Source organism: Triturus cristatus, chromosome 4_1 (genome assembly GCF_964204655.1).
Source record: "Triturus cristatus chromosome 4_1, aTriCri1.1, whole genome shotgun sequence".
Taxonomy (NCBI): Eukaryota; Metazoa; Chordata; class Amphibia; order Caudata; family Salamandridae; genus Triturus; species Triturus cristatus.
In genome coordinates this window covers 1,162,852,956-1,162,871,751 of record NC_140585.1, presented here as the reverse complement: position 1 = coordinate 1,162,871,751, position 18,796 = coordinate 1,162,852,956, and positions in this window count along the sequence as shown.

The following is an 18,796-nucleotide window of genomic DNA, read 5'->3' as shown; positions in this document are numbered from 1 at the left end:
CTTACAGAGAGCAGATCAGTATAATACTCAATTCAGCCCTACCCCACAACCACCCCCCTTCCCCAAACCCCAAACTAACTAAGAACATTGGTGCCGCTGCACGGGTGAACCACCCCCGCCGATGTACGTCTCATATTGAGACATACTAATACTCCACCTCTTGACCTTTATGCCGAAGTAGCAGAGAAAGGAGCATTCCCACCCGAAACGGACGTGGCAACCATGGTCGTCATCCCCAAATCACACTCCCCTTTGTCCTCCTGTTCGGACTACCGTCCGATTTCTTTAATAAACACAGAAATTAAAATTAAAATGTATGCAATGATCTTGGCCCAATGGCTAAACCCCGTCCTCAGCAAACTTGTTCACGCAGACCAGTGCGACTTTATGCCTTCGCGCAGTATGAGACACTGCCTTCAGCGCCTCCACTTAGTCCTGGTGCACTGCTATCTACTCTCCCCTTACTTCGTACTCCTGCAGATTGACTTCGAAAAGGCCTCTGATACGGTCGATTGGTGATACCTGGAGGGCGTATTGAGCACATCAGGTCTGAGTCAATACTTCTGACACTTGGTCTGATCCCTTTACTCTGGTGCTCATCAATGAAACCCTCCCGGGGATCTTTCCGATCAGAAGAGGGACAAAGCAAAGATGTCCCCTATCACCCCCCGATGTCCCCTATCACCCCCCCCCCCCCTTTGCCCTGGCGATGGAGCCACTAACATGCCTCATTCGGGCAGATGAACATACCCAGGCATGGAGATGGAGTGGTTCGTACAAGGACCAGATCGCTCTTTATGCGAACGATGTCCTGCTCTTCCTAGACGACCCGGCACGGTCAGGGCTTAGATGCCTCCAGATTCTCTGCACCTTTGAGCAGGCGTCAGGCCTGCACCTGAATCCTGCCAAGTCAACTTTAGTGCCCCTTTACATGTTGAGGGAGTACATTGACTGTCAGTCAACCATCCCCATACTACGCCAGTCATTTAAGTACTTGGGTATTTGGGTTGTGCTGCTCCCAGACCTAGCATGGTCACTCAACATTAGCCCGCTAGACAAGAAAACCAAGGAGGACTTCCGTGGCTGGCAAACTACTCAACCCCGTGGCGAGAATCGCCCTGTTCAAAATTATGATTCTCCCCCAATTCCTGTACATCATCCAGAACACCATGTTCCATCTCCCCCCAAGATTGTTCAAGGAGCTGGACAGTCTTGCCCCGACGTTCTTCTGGGGAAAATTGAGGCCGCGTATGGCCCACGTATGGCCCTCGCCCACTGTCAAATACCGCCCTTTGACGTAGGCATGGGTATGACCAATCTCTACGTATTCTACCTAGCAACTCGACTTCTAGTCTTGCATGACTGGTTCAACGGCGGCTGGTCTGACCCAACCTACAGAGTCCAACTGGAGGGACTGGAACTTTCCCAGGTCCAGGCAGTTCTATATGGAGACTCGATACCTACTGCACTACTCACAGGCGGGCGGTCTTGCTCGCCTGGCATTTCGCCTTGCGCCACCTACACTGGGATACCAAACTCACGCAGCAGACGCCCCTGTGACATGGTGCCTGGCTTAGGGAGGTGGGGACGTTAGAAGGTTTCAGGAAGTGGGACCTAATCGTTATATCACAGCTGGGGGATGTATGGAGGGGGACCACCTACGTTCTTTCAAAGACTTACAGACCGCCTACTCCCTTCACCCTTTCACAATTTTACAAGTACCTACAGTTTCGCCATGCTCTCACCTCCCATATGCCCGCAGGCACTTCACTTCCAGAATTCAATCCCCTAGAGGCCCAAATCATGATGGGTAATCTGGGGAAGGGTGGGATCTCAAGGATCTACCGCTCACCGATCAACAACAGCCCAATCACACTTGACTCTCTTAGATACTGATGGAAGGCCTGGTTGGGTCCGTTGGTGAACGAGGACTGGTGAGATGCCTTGGTGGCTCCCAAAACCATTAACATTTCAGCCAGGCTCCGTATGGTCCAACTGTACTATCTCCATTGTGTGTATCTCACTCCAAGCCGCCTCAATCGGGCAGGGCAGTTGGCCACCCCGGCCTGTCCGCACTGTGGGTCAGACCCAGCACACTTCTACCACATGGTATAGGCATGTCCCCACCTCATTCTGTATTGGGAGACACTGGTGTCCGAACTGACTGACGTTCTAGGCTGGGAGGTACCATGTAGCCACCTGAATTTACTCCTGGGAGTTATGGACGGCATAGACTGGTCCCGGGTGGATAAGCTCTTTCTGGGTACTACCATTATGGTGGTCAAACGAGACATCGCGGCCGCATGAAAAAACCCTCCCCCAACTAGCGTAGTCAGCTGGTGCATAGGCGTAGACTGGTGTGCGGCACAAGAAAGGCCATTATACAAAGCCAGGGGATGTCCTGCTAAACATGATCAGGTGTGGGGCAAATGGCTGGGTCAGGTCATGTAGTGGGAATGAGCCATTGTGTGACATAATTTGGATCAACGCAGGCCATAGTGTGTATCGTATACAACTAAATGTGATTGCAATGTTAATGTATTATGTACGGGAAGGATTGAGCAGTGCTGTATTTTCCTGTCAACAAAATTTAATAAAATTGGTTATCAAAATTTTAAAAAAAAGAAAATAATCTGTGTGCTATGTTTCAAGCTTTAGAAACCATGGTTAAGACCCCCTTGGACTCCATAGTTACCAGATTAAACGCACAAAGAAAGTGCCTTCCAGCTGCCTAGATTTGCTGAAATCTTATACACCGTCAGTCATTGCACGGACAATGCCTATCCCTGGAGATGTTCCTTTCTTGACCCCATGTGCACTTCTACAGTCTGTGAGCTCTCATCGTACAATAGAACCTAATATCTGTGTTGTGGATGCGCAGCATATAAATAGCAACATGTCGGTGACACCCTACCACCCTTTCTGTCTGAAGATATTCAACACCCTCTTACCTCTTGCTAGTCGCTGCAGTCCTCAGCTCACTCTAAGGCACAGAAATGAAGCAACACATCACAGGGAATGACGGATAGAAACCGAGTTATGTTGGACCTACCCCCTGAAATATCACCGTATGCTGTAATCCTGGCCAATGTACCCATTTTAACTGGGCCTGTACCAAATCCAGGGAATCATTTCAAAATGAGTCTCTTAATTGGGCGGGCAAAAAGACCGGCCTTGTAGGGCATTGTTTGATGATTTCAAAATGGCAAGAATGGTTCAATGAGTGGGTAAGGCTCCAAGGAGGCTACCAAATGATTGTGTAATTCTTTCCTTTAAATCTCCTAGTTTAGTGCATTCCATCCTGAATAGATCTAGATCCCCGCTGTGCTGCCACAATAAATATCAGTCCCCCCACTTGTTTTTTTCTCCCAACCACATTCCTTTGTTGGCGGTCAAAATTGTCACACTAGACTATTCAAACCTCCCAGTCATCTCATCCCTCCGCTTTTTGCCATTCCAGCTTACAGTTTTGAGATATTGGCATTGTTAAATGGTGTCAACTGATTTGGCTTTGAAATATACCAGCCTGCAACTGCTAGCTATGATGGTGCTGCAACGAAGGGAGGGTATTTATTCTCACTCATCAACTTTAGGAGAGCCCTCTGACAGAGTCAGCCTCACCCCCTCCTCTTACTGGGTATAACTTGGTTGTCACTCCAAGTAATGTTGATAATGTCAGGAATGGAGGGTCCTTTCAGCTACCTGTTTTAACATCAGACGTGATCTATGACAGGTTGAGTCTCCCTTTATCTGTACAGGCCAGCAGCGGGCTGGATGGTTCTACCTCTAATGCACGCTCTGAAGAAAGTATTCTAAATTCTCCATGTAGCATATGTTTTTGGAATGGGGCAGGATTACATGGGGAAGGTTAATAATATAGATTGGGGGACTTTGTTACTAAATGTCCGATTCTATGCCTTCAGAAACGTGGTCTATTGAACCCATATATTTTAATGTTTTTTTAAATAGCTATGTATAAATGAAAATGACTTACTTACATACATTTAAATGGGTAAAAAAAAAATCATGCTCCAACAGTACCTAGGACATTCGGTAGAGCTAAAGACAATTTGTTTGTTTACGCTTTATTCGACAGAAAATGTCATAAAAGCTGTGAATTTAAAAAGATACAATAGTTACATAAAACAAAAGATACAATCGTATAGCGTTTTAGGATTGTATGAAGCAGTCGGTTCATCGTGATAATCGGTTAAGTCCTTGAATTGGTAGTGCATGGGGCACATTGAGAGAGTTAGAAGACAATAAAACAACGACAAGTTGCACAATTAGCAAGTCAACTACAAATCTAAAATAAAAGCAGATATAAAAACACAGTTGATACTTCTTTGCGGTAGTGAATGAAATTATGTATAAAAAATGCATTTTCCAGATCTTTCTAATCATGGCAAGCAAGATAGCCAAGTAAAATGCTAGTGCATATAAGCTAGAACAGATTTTGGCATTGCAACTTGCAACTGTCGCTACCTTAGTCAAATTAAAAATTTGCCATTCTTGATAAAACTTTCCACCTTATGAGCTATGCTTGGCCCAGGAACTTTGCTACACAGCATACATAAAGTGGCCTAGAATCAGATTTGAGAATTTTCAGTGCTGTATGGTAGTTGTGTGTTCCCAGTTGGCAAACTGATCTTAGCCATTTGGCCCGTGGTGATTTATAGGCCGGGCAGGCGAACATTACATGAGTGATACTTTCTGCCGGGGCTTTACAACATGGGCAGGCTTTGCCATTGCTTGTACGCCATTTCGCTGTAGTCTCGCAAACAGGGAGGGTGCCATACCTGAAATGTAAGTACAGCATTCTAGCCTTAGGTACCTGAATTATGTCGAGAAAGGGCTCAAGCTGTCTGATTTGTTTTTGAAGATAGAATTCTGTTGTAAGTTTACCCGTATTAGGCTTGCGAATCTCTAGCTGGTCCACCCATTCCCAGTATAAGCCTTTGAGCACCTCTCTCCTTCGGGGTTCCTGACTATCCCAACACTCTCGGAGACCCATTGCTATCAACATTTTCTTGATGTTTGAAATCCAGCCAGTTTTACAGCTGGTATCTAATTGAATAATTTCAGAGAGGGCTTTGGCATAGGGAAGAAGCTCAGGGGTCCGCCTAATGCGGGCCCAGAACAGTAATGGGCGTAACCTAGCTACATCACCAATCGACCGCTTACCCATGTCCATCAATAGAGGGGTGAGGGGAACATATTTGGGTACTGTGACCAGATCTCTCAAAAATGTGTGTTTCGATCTACAGAGGTTGTCTAGCTTGTCGAAGCCCCAAACTTCTGCTCCGTAAAGCGCAGAGCTGACTACCTTTGCGTCATAGACCTGAAGGGCAGGGGCTACTGGCCTAGTGTGCGAGAGGCGGTGTTCTTTCCCTATTACATCAGCCACTCGCGTATGGCACAAGAGCATCTTAGCTAAGTGGGGTCTCCAGGACATTTTGTCAGACAGTCTTACACCCAGGTAGTCAAAGGTGTCCACCCTTTCCAGAGGTACCCCACCCAGCAATGGGCCGTTCCTAAGGGACTTGTGGCCATTAAAAGCCATGAATTTCGTTTTTGAGCTATTTATGACCAATCCTCGATTGTCGCAAAAGAGTTGGAATCTGTCAATGAGATGTTGCAACCCCGCTCGGGTTTTAGATATCAGTAGGGTGTTGTCTGCGAACAGCAGTGTTTGTATCTTGGTACCCCCCAATGTGGGAGAGTCGGTTGGCACCTCCTGAAGAAAATCAACTACCCCGTTTACGTACAAGGAGAACAGAGTTGGCACCAGAATGCAGCCCTGCCGAACCCCTTTATTGACAGAGATGTGCTCTGTTAGCTGCCCCTGCTCCCCCCACCTAACCTGGGCAAAGTTTGCCTCATGGAGCCGAATTAGTAGTTTTAAAATAAAAGGGGGGATGCCCATCCCATCAAGCGTCGCCCATAGCTTGGATCTGGGGATCAGGTCAAAGGCAGTCTTCAGGTCTATGAAAGCAAGGTAAAGACTGCCCTTGCCTAACACCACTACTTTCCAATAAATAAGAATAAGTCTAAACACTTGGTCCATTGTCCCAGTTCTTGCCCTAAAGCCAGCCTGAAACTGAGAGAGGATAGATTCCTCCTCTGCCCATGACTGGATCCTCTGCAAAAGGACCCGGCCAAAGACTTTCTGCATTGAGTCAATCAGGCTTATGGGCCTATAGTCGGAAGGGTCATCCCTTAGACCCTTTTTGTATATAGGAACTACTTCCGCCGCCTTCCATGACTCCGGGACCGGGGCTCCCCTAGCTATTGCGTTTGCTAACAATAAAATGTATTGTGCCCAATGAGGGGAGTCGGCCAAGAAAAGATTGCCGGGAAGGCCGTCTGGACCTGCCGCTTTGGATGGAACAATTTTGCTTATTGCTGTTTCTATCTCCAAAAGGTTGAACCGCTCTGATTCAACCGCAGAAGCATTTAACCTGTCCATTGCCTCAGCTGCAATGCCCGCTGGCGTTGAGTAGAGCTCTTTAAAATAAGCATGCCAGACCTGGCCGGTGATGTAGTTTGGGGGTGAACTTGCACCTGATTTACTTCCCCAGGTGGCCAGCTTCCAGAACAGGTTGGAATCTTTAAGGCAACATGCCTCCTTAAGTTGCTTCCAGCGGGATTCATCCCATTCTAACTTTGCCTCCCGTAAGCTGCTTTATATGATTTTCTGGCAGTTTTTATGAGGAGATCGTTTTTTTCTTTGATGGCTGCGGCTAGGGCCAATCTTTTCTGTCTACATCTTTTGGTATACCAAGTGTATGGATCCTTGATGTGATTGCTCCTGCTTTTTCTTGGACTGGGTGCTTGTAAGTTAACATTGATTTGGTTAACGATATGTGTATGGACCCTGGGAACATCCACTTGACTTGTTGTGCTGTGGACCGCAGCTTGGAGCTCTGAAATGCCTTTAATTAAGTCATGTTTAATGGCGACTATCTTCGCTTCGTTCGAAGCTACCTTCTTCCATTTCAATGATCTTTTGCAATTGGATGGAACTATGTCCCTAGTAGTTACCAGGGATACTTTGCTTGGCTGATGGTGGAGAGTCACCCACAAGGGCTTCAGTGTTAGGCATAGGGGGTAGTGGTCGCTCTCAGTGGTCGAGCCCACTTTCATGTCCACCAGGTTCCCCCAAAATTTCACATCAAGAAAAATATAATCTATCCGGGAAGGACAGCTGGCTCTATTGTAAGTGTTAGCGCCTTGCTTGTCTGAGGGTGATCTACCATTAACTGCCCTCCGCCCATACTCCTTGGTGGTGGCGTTAAGTTGGAGAATCTGTTGTGTCCATTTTTTATGTTTAAAACGTTTTTATTGAGACAAAAACAAACCATGGGGGAGGGGGATAGGAGGGCAGGATACATGGAATACAGTCAAAGAAAAAGGGTGCAACTCCAGAGGGTTGGCAATAGGTAGCGCGGTGGGTCAGGGGAAAAAACACAGTAAATGAGAGCTAGAAATACAAGCTGTGGAATCCCCGCACGCGTATCCGACACCCCAAATCTAAGCAGTAAAACCCCCCCCCCATCAACACCCCAGCAGAACACAATCCCCCCCCCTTCCCATCCCCCATCCTCCCAGTGACGAAACAACAACACTCCCCCCCCCCCCCCCCCCGTCCTATGGTCCCGCATCAGAGTGATCCTAACCAGGAAGCCCCGCGCCCCCCCCCTCCCCGGGGGGTCCCCGTCTCACATGTAAGCTAGTCCGCCGGGGTCACCGGCGGCGTCAGCCTAAGAAGCCTAAGATACCTCGGGCAGGTGAGCTCCCGGAATTCAGTGGACAGCAGCGCTAGAAAGGGTTGCCACAGCTCTTCAAATTGGTCTATCTCCCCCGCGACCGTCAGCGACAGCTTCTCCATCCCCAGCACATGCCAGAGCCTATGCAACCAACCGGTGATGGAGGGGACGGTGGTTGTGCGCCAGTGGATTAGAATGTTCTGAACCGCAGACCCCAGCGCGATTGCGATCTGCCTACCCCTACGGGACTTCAGTGGATACATTAGGTCATTGGGGAGGCCCAACAGGACATACGCCGGGAGTCGCGGCAGCTCTATCTCAAAGTGCTTATCCACCTCGTCCAAGACTTCCCTCCAGTAGGCGGTCAGCACTGGGCAATCCCACAGAATGTGTGTAAGGGTACCTTCCTGCCCGCAGCTCCGCCAGCACCCCTTGTCAGTGTGTTTATGCATTTCATACAGCCTCTCCGGGGTGTAGTACCAGTATGTGGACACCTTAGGAAAGGTCTCCGTAAGGCCCGTGTGATATGCCGAGTGCCGCGCCCGATACGCAATCTTGTCCCATTCCTTGTGGCTAAGTGTCCTACCCAATTCCCTGTGCCAACGCTCCCTCCCCGGGTTGTAATAGTGAAACGGCGGAGGTTGTAGGTATTTGTACAGATCGGTGATCAATTTAGCGTCGGAGGTCCGCGTAGCCAACCACCTCTCATACGGTGTAATTGGTGTGTCCATTTTTTAACTACAAGGAAATCAAGTTGAGGGACCGCCCATCTATTGTCTTGTTCTTCTGCTATCATTAGGTCTTCTACGGCCAGGGGTTCAAAGGTGCAGTTAAAATCCCCAGCAACCATCACTCTTGCGTGGGGCGGGCAATTTGCTAGACAATCGTCTAAAGCTGATATGGTAGAAGAGGGTCTGCCACCTTTTGTCCCTCTTACTTAGACGTTAAAGAGTTCAATACTAGGTCTCCCCCTTGGGCCCCTGATGCTTAGCAATAGGATGTCTGGGCTTGTTTGGAGAGAAATTCGGCAGTCAAGGGCAATTTTTATCTAGACGACCAGGCCCCCAGACGGGCGTCCTCTCCCTATGTAAAATGCAGATGAATAGAAACAGGTGTAACCGGATATATATAGTGGAACCAGACTCCATGTCTCTTGGAAAATGCAAACATCAAAGACTTCCACTAGTTGGTTCCAATAGGGGAGCGGGAGTTTACTACTTAGGCCTGCCACGTTCCATGACACTATCTTCAACTGCTAATAAGATACAGGACAAGAAGCGTCACTATGTAGAGGAGCTAGGACATTGATTGGTGAGCAAATTGGTGGTTGCAGAGCTAGGTGTGTGGTGGTACTAACAGCTAGCTTCTTCCCAAGAGGTGTACAGAGTCTACTTGTGCTATCCCTACACTGAGGTCTACCTTCATTACGGTTTGTTAAGTTGTGAGGGGCCAAGGTTGTAAAGGGACTAGCTGTTTGGTTGGGGCTAGGTGTTGTGGTCAGTGGATCAAAATCATGGTAGACCTGGTCCAGTCAGCCATTAGTCTCAAGCGAGGATGCACCTACCAAGAGTGACAGTGGCTGTATGGTGGGTGTCCTGTCTTGCTCGTGTGTTGGGGCGTGCCTAAATTGGATGGAGGACCCATCTGGGGGGCAGGTACGAAACTCTAAGGCAAGGAGGTTTTCCGCCATCTCGCCTCCCTTAAGAGTAATCTCGATGTAATCCAGTGGGTAGTTTGAAGAGGTGTGCCTCTGTGCCCTAAGAATGTCGTCTCTGATTATTGATCGACAGTCCCTAACGTGACGAATCCAATGAGTCACCTTATTAATCAAGGAATCTTCATTCTCGTGGCCACTATTAGAGTTGAGTTTTTGGACGTTAGTCATGTAGATTTTTTTATTTTTCAACAAATTGGTAATAGCTGGGGTAGCTAGAGGGGGCAACCGATCTCGACATTCATAAGCAGAGAGGTGGGCTTGTTGTAGGTGTACGGCCCTATGGCTATTAAGGGGATCCTGTGAGGAAGCTAATCTCTTAAGTTTGTCTTGAATGGTGATGTCAGAGTTACTTATTCTCCCTGCTAAAGGATCTTTAGGAATTTGTCTGCCAATAAGTGTGTCAGAAGTGGGCAGCTGAAGTAAAGTGGGCCCATGAGCAGTGCAGCTTTTTCTGAAGGGGGTTGGCTCCTGTGATGCCAGATCGATACAGGGAAATTGTGGCGGGTGACAAAGTGACAGGGTGCCATGCTGTGTGCGAGATGGGTCAGCTTTTAGTAGTGTTTTAACTAAATTAGTGACACTTTCTAGCATGGTTTTCATAACGCCTATCTCCTCTCTAAGTGCTATTATAATAAGGTGACTATCTGCGGACTCAGTTTTGTTTTCAGTAGGAGCCATGGCGATGTCAGGGGACGGCAGAGAGGACACGTTTTCTGTGCGTCCATCGGTAAGATCCTGAAGAGGCAAGAACCTGTTTGTGCATTTAATTGTGGGTTCAATATGCGGGGTACTAATGTCGTCGCTGGCATTAGGGATAATGAGAAGTTGTGGGGTTCCCTGGGTAGTTGATGCTGACTTGTTTGGTACTGTTGTTGCCCTCTTAAGGGGTTGTCTCTGAAACATTGTTGGAATAACGGGGGGAGATTTGGGCTTGAGCTCGAACAAGGGCTTGGGAGTAGTCTACCCGCTGGTCCACCTAAAGTTGGGGGCACAGTCTGACTATCCACAAGGATGTCCTCACACTCACTGATCAAGGTGTCTATCCGATCAAGGACACAATTGCTACCTGAATGCTTGGGTGTCTTCCTGGCCCTTTCCCCTTTTGCTGCCTGGATTCCCCCGCCTCCCACAACGGCTTTCATGCTTTTCCTCTTTCCCATATTCCACTCTCAAGAGCCAACCAATACCAGGAGAACCCAATACTTTACAGTAAGAGCCGACACGTACTAAGGCAGTCACAAACAGGCTGGGCAAGTCTGACAGATAGATAAATAAGCGAAAGTTCTCCAGGGGTCAAGAAGGAGGGACTAGTCTATGGAGCAGTCCCACGTGGTGGTTAAGTGTTAGTATCGGAAGATAAATAGTGAAGCCTAACACACAGTACCTCCCAAAGCAGTCTCCAACGATCAGCACGGTCCTGGATGCAAATGCAAAGGGAATGGCCCTGCCCTGCCACTTCCTGGTAAGGACGGGCCCGCCCTTGGCCCGGGCTTCGCCGCGCGCGTCTCGCGCTGCGGGAGCCCACGCCGATTCTTATCTCGCGCCTCCTGGCGCTTGCAATGACGTGCGCGAGGGCCAAGAGTCCTGGCCCCCGTGTCCCAAAGGTGAGCTTCTGTGATCGGGCGTGATAGGTGATTGATCTAGCAGTCTATATTTCTAACTACTTGCCCCTTTGTAACATTTCCAGTAGGTCAGTCTTCCCTTACTTTCAAATAATTAGTATTGACGCATCACCCCTGTTTAAAGTGGTGGTGATTCATTTTTACAACACTGCATTGACAAAAGTACTGCCATCTGTGCTTGGTCATCTAGACTATGATCTCAAGAAACGTCACAAAGGCAAGGTGAATTTACACTTGGGTGGTGATTTCAATAATCATGTGTGTCTCTTCTTTTTGAAGACAAAAAAACTTGCATACCAATGGACATTTAGGACTGTGATCTGTCCCATTTTTCAAACAGTTTCCTTGGTGATAAATTTCATGAAATGATCATTAAACATGACATTTGTGTTCCAAACTTTGATGTTAAATGTACTTTTAATGGAAGACCTTGTTATTGATTATATGTTCTCTTCCTATAGGTATTCCTCAATTATATTTCAGTTTACAACGCACAATATAGTTATGAGTGAACATTACCCACAAAGCATAGATTTTAATCGTATGTATTTATCTCCACCAGTTAAATTGGTTAGTCCGTGTATTGTGGATAATATTTAGATTGCCACTTACAATGGACTCTCTCTTTAATTAGTCACAAATAAATCTGGCGATTTTATGGGTAGGTTAATATCTGCACAAAGAATGTCTTTAGAAACATGTATAGACGATAACGCCAGTCAAATGATATTAAGGCCTTCCCCGGTATTACAAAGACAATAAAGGAAGGTCTATTCTTCACCAGACAACGTCTGCTTCAGAATCAACAAGGGTGGTTTGATCCAACCTGTACCAAGGCCCATAAGCGTCTTAAGGAAGACCTACATAAAGCCCACAGGAAGTACAGGCTAGGAGATGTGAGTATAGATCTGCCCTTAAGGCGAGGATAATAGTCCTTAAGGATGAAGCATGGGAGGCCCTACTTGAAGCCAGCCGTAGCAACGGTGGCACAGCTCTTTGATGCACGATGCATTGCCCTTTGTCCGCTCCCAGTTTAGAAGTTGCCGTAGCATAAAGTGAGTGGGTGACCCACTTTAGTAATATTTACTCAAAGCCACACAATAAGGCAACAGAAATAGCACCTTACAGTGCTGATGCTGCTGTTTTAGAAGTCTCCAGCAGCATCCGTACCATTGCATTCTCTCTGGAGGAGGTAAATCAGGCTCTTATGGCTAGTAAAGTTGGGAAACCACCAGGTCCGGACGGGATTCCCATCAACCTATTTAAAAGCAATGTGCCACTCTGGGGTTTTTTTATTGAAAAGAAAACATTCGTCATATACAGATCGTAATAATATACACTGTATCGGTGAAAGAAGAAAAAAAAAGGGAAAAAGGGGGTGCAGCATACTAAGTTTTGCGCTCATCTTGCACTGTCAGCTTCTTGAGTACTTGCCCGAGTCCCTGATCATCCCTATTTTTAAGAGAAGAAACTTTTCCTCACTGGCCTTCCTGGTGAAAGTGGCTGGTCGCATTATTTTGGCCAGAGTAGAAGACTGGTATGCAAGCAGTGGGAGTTTATCTGACATATAACACATCTCCCGCAGTGGGCTTGGGGCAATTGAACAGGGACTTAATTTGAATGTAATATTCAGTAAGTACATTCAGATTAAAGAGAGTACTTTGTTTCTAGCCTTTGTCAACTTATCCAGCGTATTTGATTGTGTCATGCATGACAAAATGTGGACAGTTATGACGGGGCTTTGAGCAGACCTGCCCATCATTCAGTTTCTCAGGGAGTTGTAGTCGGGGACAGGGCCAAGGTCCAACACAGATTGAGGGAGAATACACCGACTTTTTTTTTTTAGCATAGAGAGGGGCGTTAGACAGGACTGTATACTTGCTTCTTTCTGGTTTACTTTCTGGTTTACTGTTATAATCTAGGAAGTAAATAATGCATCCTCTCTATTGCTGTCCTTGCCTTGCTGCTCAGTCTGTGTGATGTCATCGGAATGTTGAGTGTGTTTGAGTGGAAGTAAAATAGGGTGAGTTCTGTGGTGTCTCAAGAGTATGCAGTAGGGGGAGTATATTTTATCCCTAGTCCTGTCGCTGTTCTTTGTTCTGGGTTTAATAGGTTTAACACCCTGTTTCTCTCACGGGAGTCGTGTAGTGTCTTAGTTTGTCTTTGTATGAATTGGAGGGAGAGAAAGAGTATAGTGTCTCTGGTTTTGTTAGTGTATGTTTTATTAACCTTGCCTTGTGCGAGGTGTTGGTCTGTGTGTCACGTGTACGCACGTCAGAAGACTTTTTATTTTAAGGCTTCTCAGACATACCTGTCTGGTCTTACCTTTGAGTTGTTGATTACCTCGTGTGAGGTGTTGGTCTGTGTGTTATGGTTACGCATGTAAGAAGACCTCTTATTTGGAGGCTTCTCAGACTTGTATGTCTGGTTGTACCCTTGAATGGGTTACCTCGTGTGAGGTGTTGGTCTGTCCGTTATGGGTGCGCACGTAAGAAGACCTTTGTTTTAAGGCTTCTCAGACTTATCTGTCTGGTTGTACCCATGAGTAGTTGGGTAACTCGTGTGGGGTGTTGGTCTGTGTGTTATGGGTGCGCACGTAAGAAGACCTTTGTCTAAGGCTTCTCAGACTTATCTGTCTGGTTTAACCCTTGAGTTGGTGGTTACCTCGTGTGAGGTGTTGGTCTGTGTGTTATCAGAATGCACGTTAGAAGACTCCTTATTGTGAAGCTTCTCAGACTTATGTCTGGTTGTACCCTTTAATAGGTTACCTGATGAGAATGGTTGATCTGTGCGTCACAGGAGCGCACGTGTGGGAACTTATTATCTTTTTGTCATCTTGATTTTCCTGTCAGGGGTTGCAAGATTACCCTTTTCAAGGTTATATTCTGAAGCTTCGTGTTATACTTGAAGCTCATTGGTTTTTGGGTTGTGTGTCTTTCTATCATCGCACAATTTATTTATTTAGTCATTGCAGGGAAGTACTTTGTTTTTGCATTTTTCCTATCTTTGCAATTTGCATGAAAGTACATTGTTCTTGCATGTTTCTATTTTCACAAATTTGATGAGGGGGGGATGTGTTATAATCTAGGAAGTAAATAATGCATCCTCTCTATTGCTGTCCTTGCCTTGCTGCTCAGTCTGTGTGATGTCATCGGAATGTTGAGTGTGTTTGAGTGGAAGTAAAGATCAGTTGGTGTGGAGGGGCTGAGCAGCAGGGAGGCTGCTCCTGGTGGGGCATTGCTGGACACTGATCAAGGCCTAGCATGAACTTGTTGTGGATCCTGCTTGAAGAATAAAGCTAAGATCTTGGACCACATCTCTGGACTACTTAGCCTTCTTTGATTTGTAACACTGGCGACGAGTTATAAGAACCTGCGTGCTGTTTGGACTTTTAAAAGTGAAGGAATCAATTTTTACGAACCTGCGTGCAACTTTAATGAAGATTGGACTGTTTAAATTGGAGAAACTGAAGAAACTACAACCTGTGGACAAACCTGGCACCCCAAATGCCCCACCAGTGACCATTTCATCGGTCGCCCCAACCAGTAAGTGCCAGTTTGTTTAAAACTTTCCTCCACTGTCTCCCTGTAGAGTGTGCTGGAGAAGCTGACCCTTAGCAGTTAGCTGATTTGGATTTGGAACCACCGCTGTCTTGGTGCTTTCAAGTTCTGCGAACTGTCCCTCGTGAAGTGAGGTGTTCGGGGGTATTTTTCGAGCCCCGGTGTTTGTGACATTTGTGTTGTCAAGCTACGCCTGGCCCCAACGCGACGAGACCATCGGATGACATGTGGCATTAATCTTGGATGGTGTCTGTGTGTTCTTAACCGGCAAAGTGTAATACTCAAGTCTGCCGTGTATCTATTGGACGGTGTGATCGGACTGTCACGTTGGTGATCGGGGGCAGGGATCGGGCCTCAGAGTATTAGTGACATGATTGCAAACAGGGTGGAATTAAGAGTTTGCTGCTCTACTGCGTGGTATGGATTTGCCTGCGACCGTTGCTGTGCGCTTCATTTAAAAAAATAATAACCGTAACATTCTTCCCCTGAGCGCGCACATATCTTACCTTGCTTGGAGTTCCTGTAACAGTGTGATGACGTCTGCGGTGTTCGTGACGCTGGTGTATGTTTAGCTCACGCTACGTGCCGCCATTTTACGATTGGCGGATCATCGTGTATTTCTCCCGCATTGCCAACCACGTCAAGTCTTTCGTCAGCGCAGTTGCCTGTCAGCACTTTTCTGCCAACCTCCTTTTGAAGTGTTTGGAGATTCTGTTGAACTATCAAGGATCCTCCTGTTTTCTTGTCGTGAAATCGATCGCTCTGTTTGCTTTCCGGTGCAGAGTTGGATGTGATGAACTGGTGTGGCGGAAGTGCTATGGGACAGTGAATTCGGGTGAGTGATCGCTCACCGGCGCAAGAGACTTCCTTTTTATTACTAGATTACTGTTGGTGGGGTGGTCACTGTTCGTGGGGCGGTTGCTCAAGTTGTGGATTTACAGGGTAATTGTTGGGTGGAGTTTTGAGCCTTAGTTTGTTTCTGTCTCGGTCAACATGTTTGGGATGGATGTATAGATTTTCTTTTTAATGTGTTTGAACCCTGTTCACAAAATCCTATTTTTGTACCTTGTTATGCAAAATAGGGTGAGTTCTGTGGTGTCTCAAGAGTATGCAGTAGGGGGAGTATATTTTATCCCTAGTCCTGTCGCTGTTCTTTGTTCTGGGTTTAATAGGTTTAACACCCTGTTTCTCTCACGGGAGTCGTGTAGTGTCTTAGTTTGTCTTTGTATGAATTGGAGGGAGAGAAAGAGTATAGTGTCTCTGGTTTTGTTAGTGTATGTTTTATTAACCTTGCCTTGTGCGAGGTGTTGGTCTGTGTGTCACGTGTACGCACGTCAGAAGACTTTTTATTTTAAGGCTTCTCAGACATACCTGTCTGGTCTTACCTTTGAGTTGTTGATTACCTCGTGTGAGGTGTTGGTCTGTGTGTTATGGTTACGCATGTAAGAAGACCTCTTATTTGGAGGCTTCTCAGACTTGTATGTCTGGTTGTACCCTTGAATGGGTTACCTCGTGTGAGGTGTTGGTCTGTGCGTTATGGGTGCGCACGTAAGAAGACCTTTGTTTTAAGGTTTCTTAGACTTATCTGTCTGGTTGTACCCATGAGTAGTTGGGTACCTCGTGTGGGGTGTTGGTCTGTGTGTTATGGGTGCGCACGTCAGAAGACCTTTGTTTTAAGGCTTCTCAGACTTATCTGTCTAGTTTTACCCATGAGTTGTTGGTGACTTCGTGTGAAGTGTTGGTCTGTTCGTTATGGGTGCGCACGTAAGAAGACCTTTGTTTTAAGGCTTCTCAGACTTATCTGTCTGGTTGTACCCATGAGTAGTTGGGTAACTCGTGTGGGGTGTTGGTCTGTGTGTTATGGGTGCGCACGTAAGAAGACCTTTGTCTAAGGCTTCTCAGACTTATCTGTCTGGTTTAACCCTTGAGTTGGTGGTTACCTCGTGTGAGGTGTTGGTCTGTGTGTTATCAGAATGCACGTTAGAAGACTCCTTATTGTGAAGCTTCTCAGACTTATGTCTGGTTGTACCCTTTAATAGGTTACCTGATGAGAATGGTTGATCTGTGCGTCACAGGAGCGCACGTGTGGGAACTTATTATCTTTTTGTCATCTTGATTTTCCTGTCAGGGGTTGCAAGATTACCCTTTTCAAGGTTATATTCTGAAGCTTCGTGTTATACTTGAAGCTCATTGGTTTTTGGGTTGTGTGTCTTTCTATCATCGCACAATTTATTTATTTAGTCATTGCAGGGAAGTACTTTGTTTTTGCATTTTTCCTATCTTTGCAATTTGCATGAAAGTACATTGTTCTTGCATGTTTCTATTTTCACAAATTTGATGAGGGGGGGATGTGTTATAATCTAGGAAGTAAATAATGCATCCTCGCTATTGCTGTCCTTGCCTTGCTACTCAGTCTGTGTGATGTCATCGGAATGTTGAGTGTGTTTGAGTGGAAGTAAAGATCAGTTGGTGTGGAGGGGCTGAGCAGCAGGGAGGCTGCTCCTGGTGGGGCATTGCTGGACACTGATCAAGGCCTAGCATGAACTTGTTGTGGATCCTGCTTGAAGAATAAAGCTAAGATCTTGGACCACATCTCTGGACTACTTAGCCTTCTTTGATTTGTAACATTTACCTTATACATTAATAGTTTAGGTAAAGTTCTACCTGAGAACTGAATAGACCTCCCTCAGATTGTCCTTCTTTTATACTGAAAAATGAATCTTCTTCATTGGAAACCTCAAACATTTGCTCCTGTCCTGGTTTTAAAATGCAATGGAACTTTTATTCCACCAACCTTTCTCACGTAATAAAACTGCACTTTCAGTTGCTCTTTCCACTTGAACAGGACCAGATAATTTAGATAGTCCCTTCTGAAGTAAACCTGGTTTAACAATACTCTCCCACACTGACACCCTTGTGCTTGACTCTATGCACTCCATCATGATGATACGCCTTGCTTACTGCATTGACTTCAAATTCTCAAAAATCTCAATGGCAGCATTGCGTAGAAAACCAAGTAACAAGGCTAATTTTCTCTCCGGCTTAAAACTTACACCATCAATAGCAACAATGTAATTTTCAAATGTTTTAAACCATTTCTTCCATGCTAATACAGGTTTTCCAGGTACTGTTAGAAATAAAGATGGTTGATTGCACATTTAAGTATTGACCGTGTTACACCACCAATTTCCACAAAATAACATTTTAGAGAGAAAATTGAAGATATAAGCAAAAAGTACCAAGTTCCCTGGAAATAAAATATGAGATAAGTACAAATATTGGTCAGAAATTACAGTTCTTATGAAGAAATGTCAATGTGTGCGTGTCTCAGAAATACTTTTTGACACGCCTTATGTACAAAAATACAAGATGAAACTTATACCAAATAAGGATGAAAGGTGTGCAAATCACCGACTAACTGAGAAAGGGCTATAACCAACTCGCTGAGAAAAGGTGTGCAAATCACTGAATAGCTGACTGAAAATTTATGAGGAAATTAGTTGATTCTGTTGTAAACTCTCAGACGATCTCCAGATAGAAAGTGCACAGCTTCAACTTAAGATGGCCGCCATATACGTAAGGACATGAGGCAAGGTAGAAGAGCTTGACTGACGTGTACTAGATCACATCCAATATGGCTCCCACGTACAACGTGATGACGGTACAAACGTAGTACCAGAGCCAAACTTCCAGCCATACATGCTACTCGCAGACCAACGGGCAAAACGAATGACGGGTGCACCAGCAGTCACGTTCCACACCGCCATCTGCACCCTCCTCCTGTGACAGTTGCCATCCTCCACAAATCCTAACGGTTGGCAAACCTCACCATCAAACGAGACCGCAATCACCAATCTGCGTTTAATAAAGTACCTGAAAATGAGCGATGTGTCAGTGAGTGTCCAAATTAAACTTCACTTCGCGAAAGACTCTAGCGATAACCACTGCTAAAACGTGTAGATTATTTGTCACTCACAATGGGCCGACACTGAGACCAACTTGGCGCCATTGTAATGAGAAACAGGAGTTTATTTATCAGTGTCAATTACCACGGCCCACTGGTGAGAAACCGAGAAGAGTCCCTCGTCCACACCAGCTCCACTCCCTCTCTGCCTCCAACATTCCACA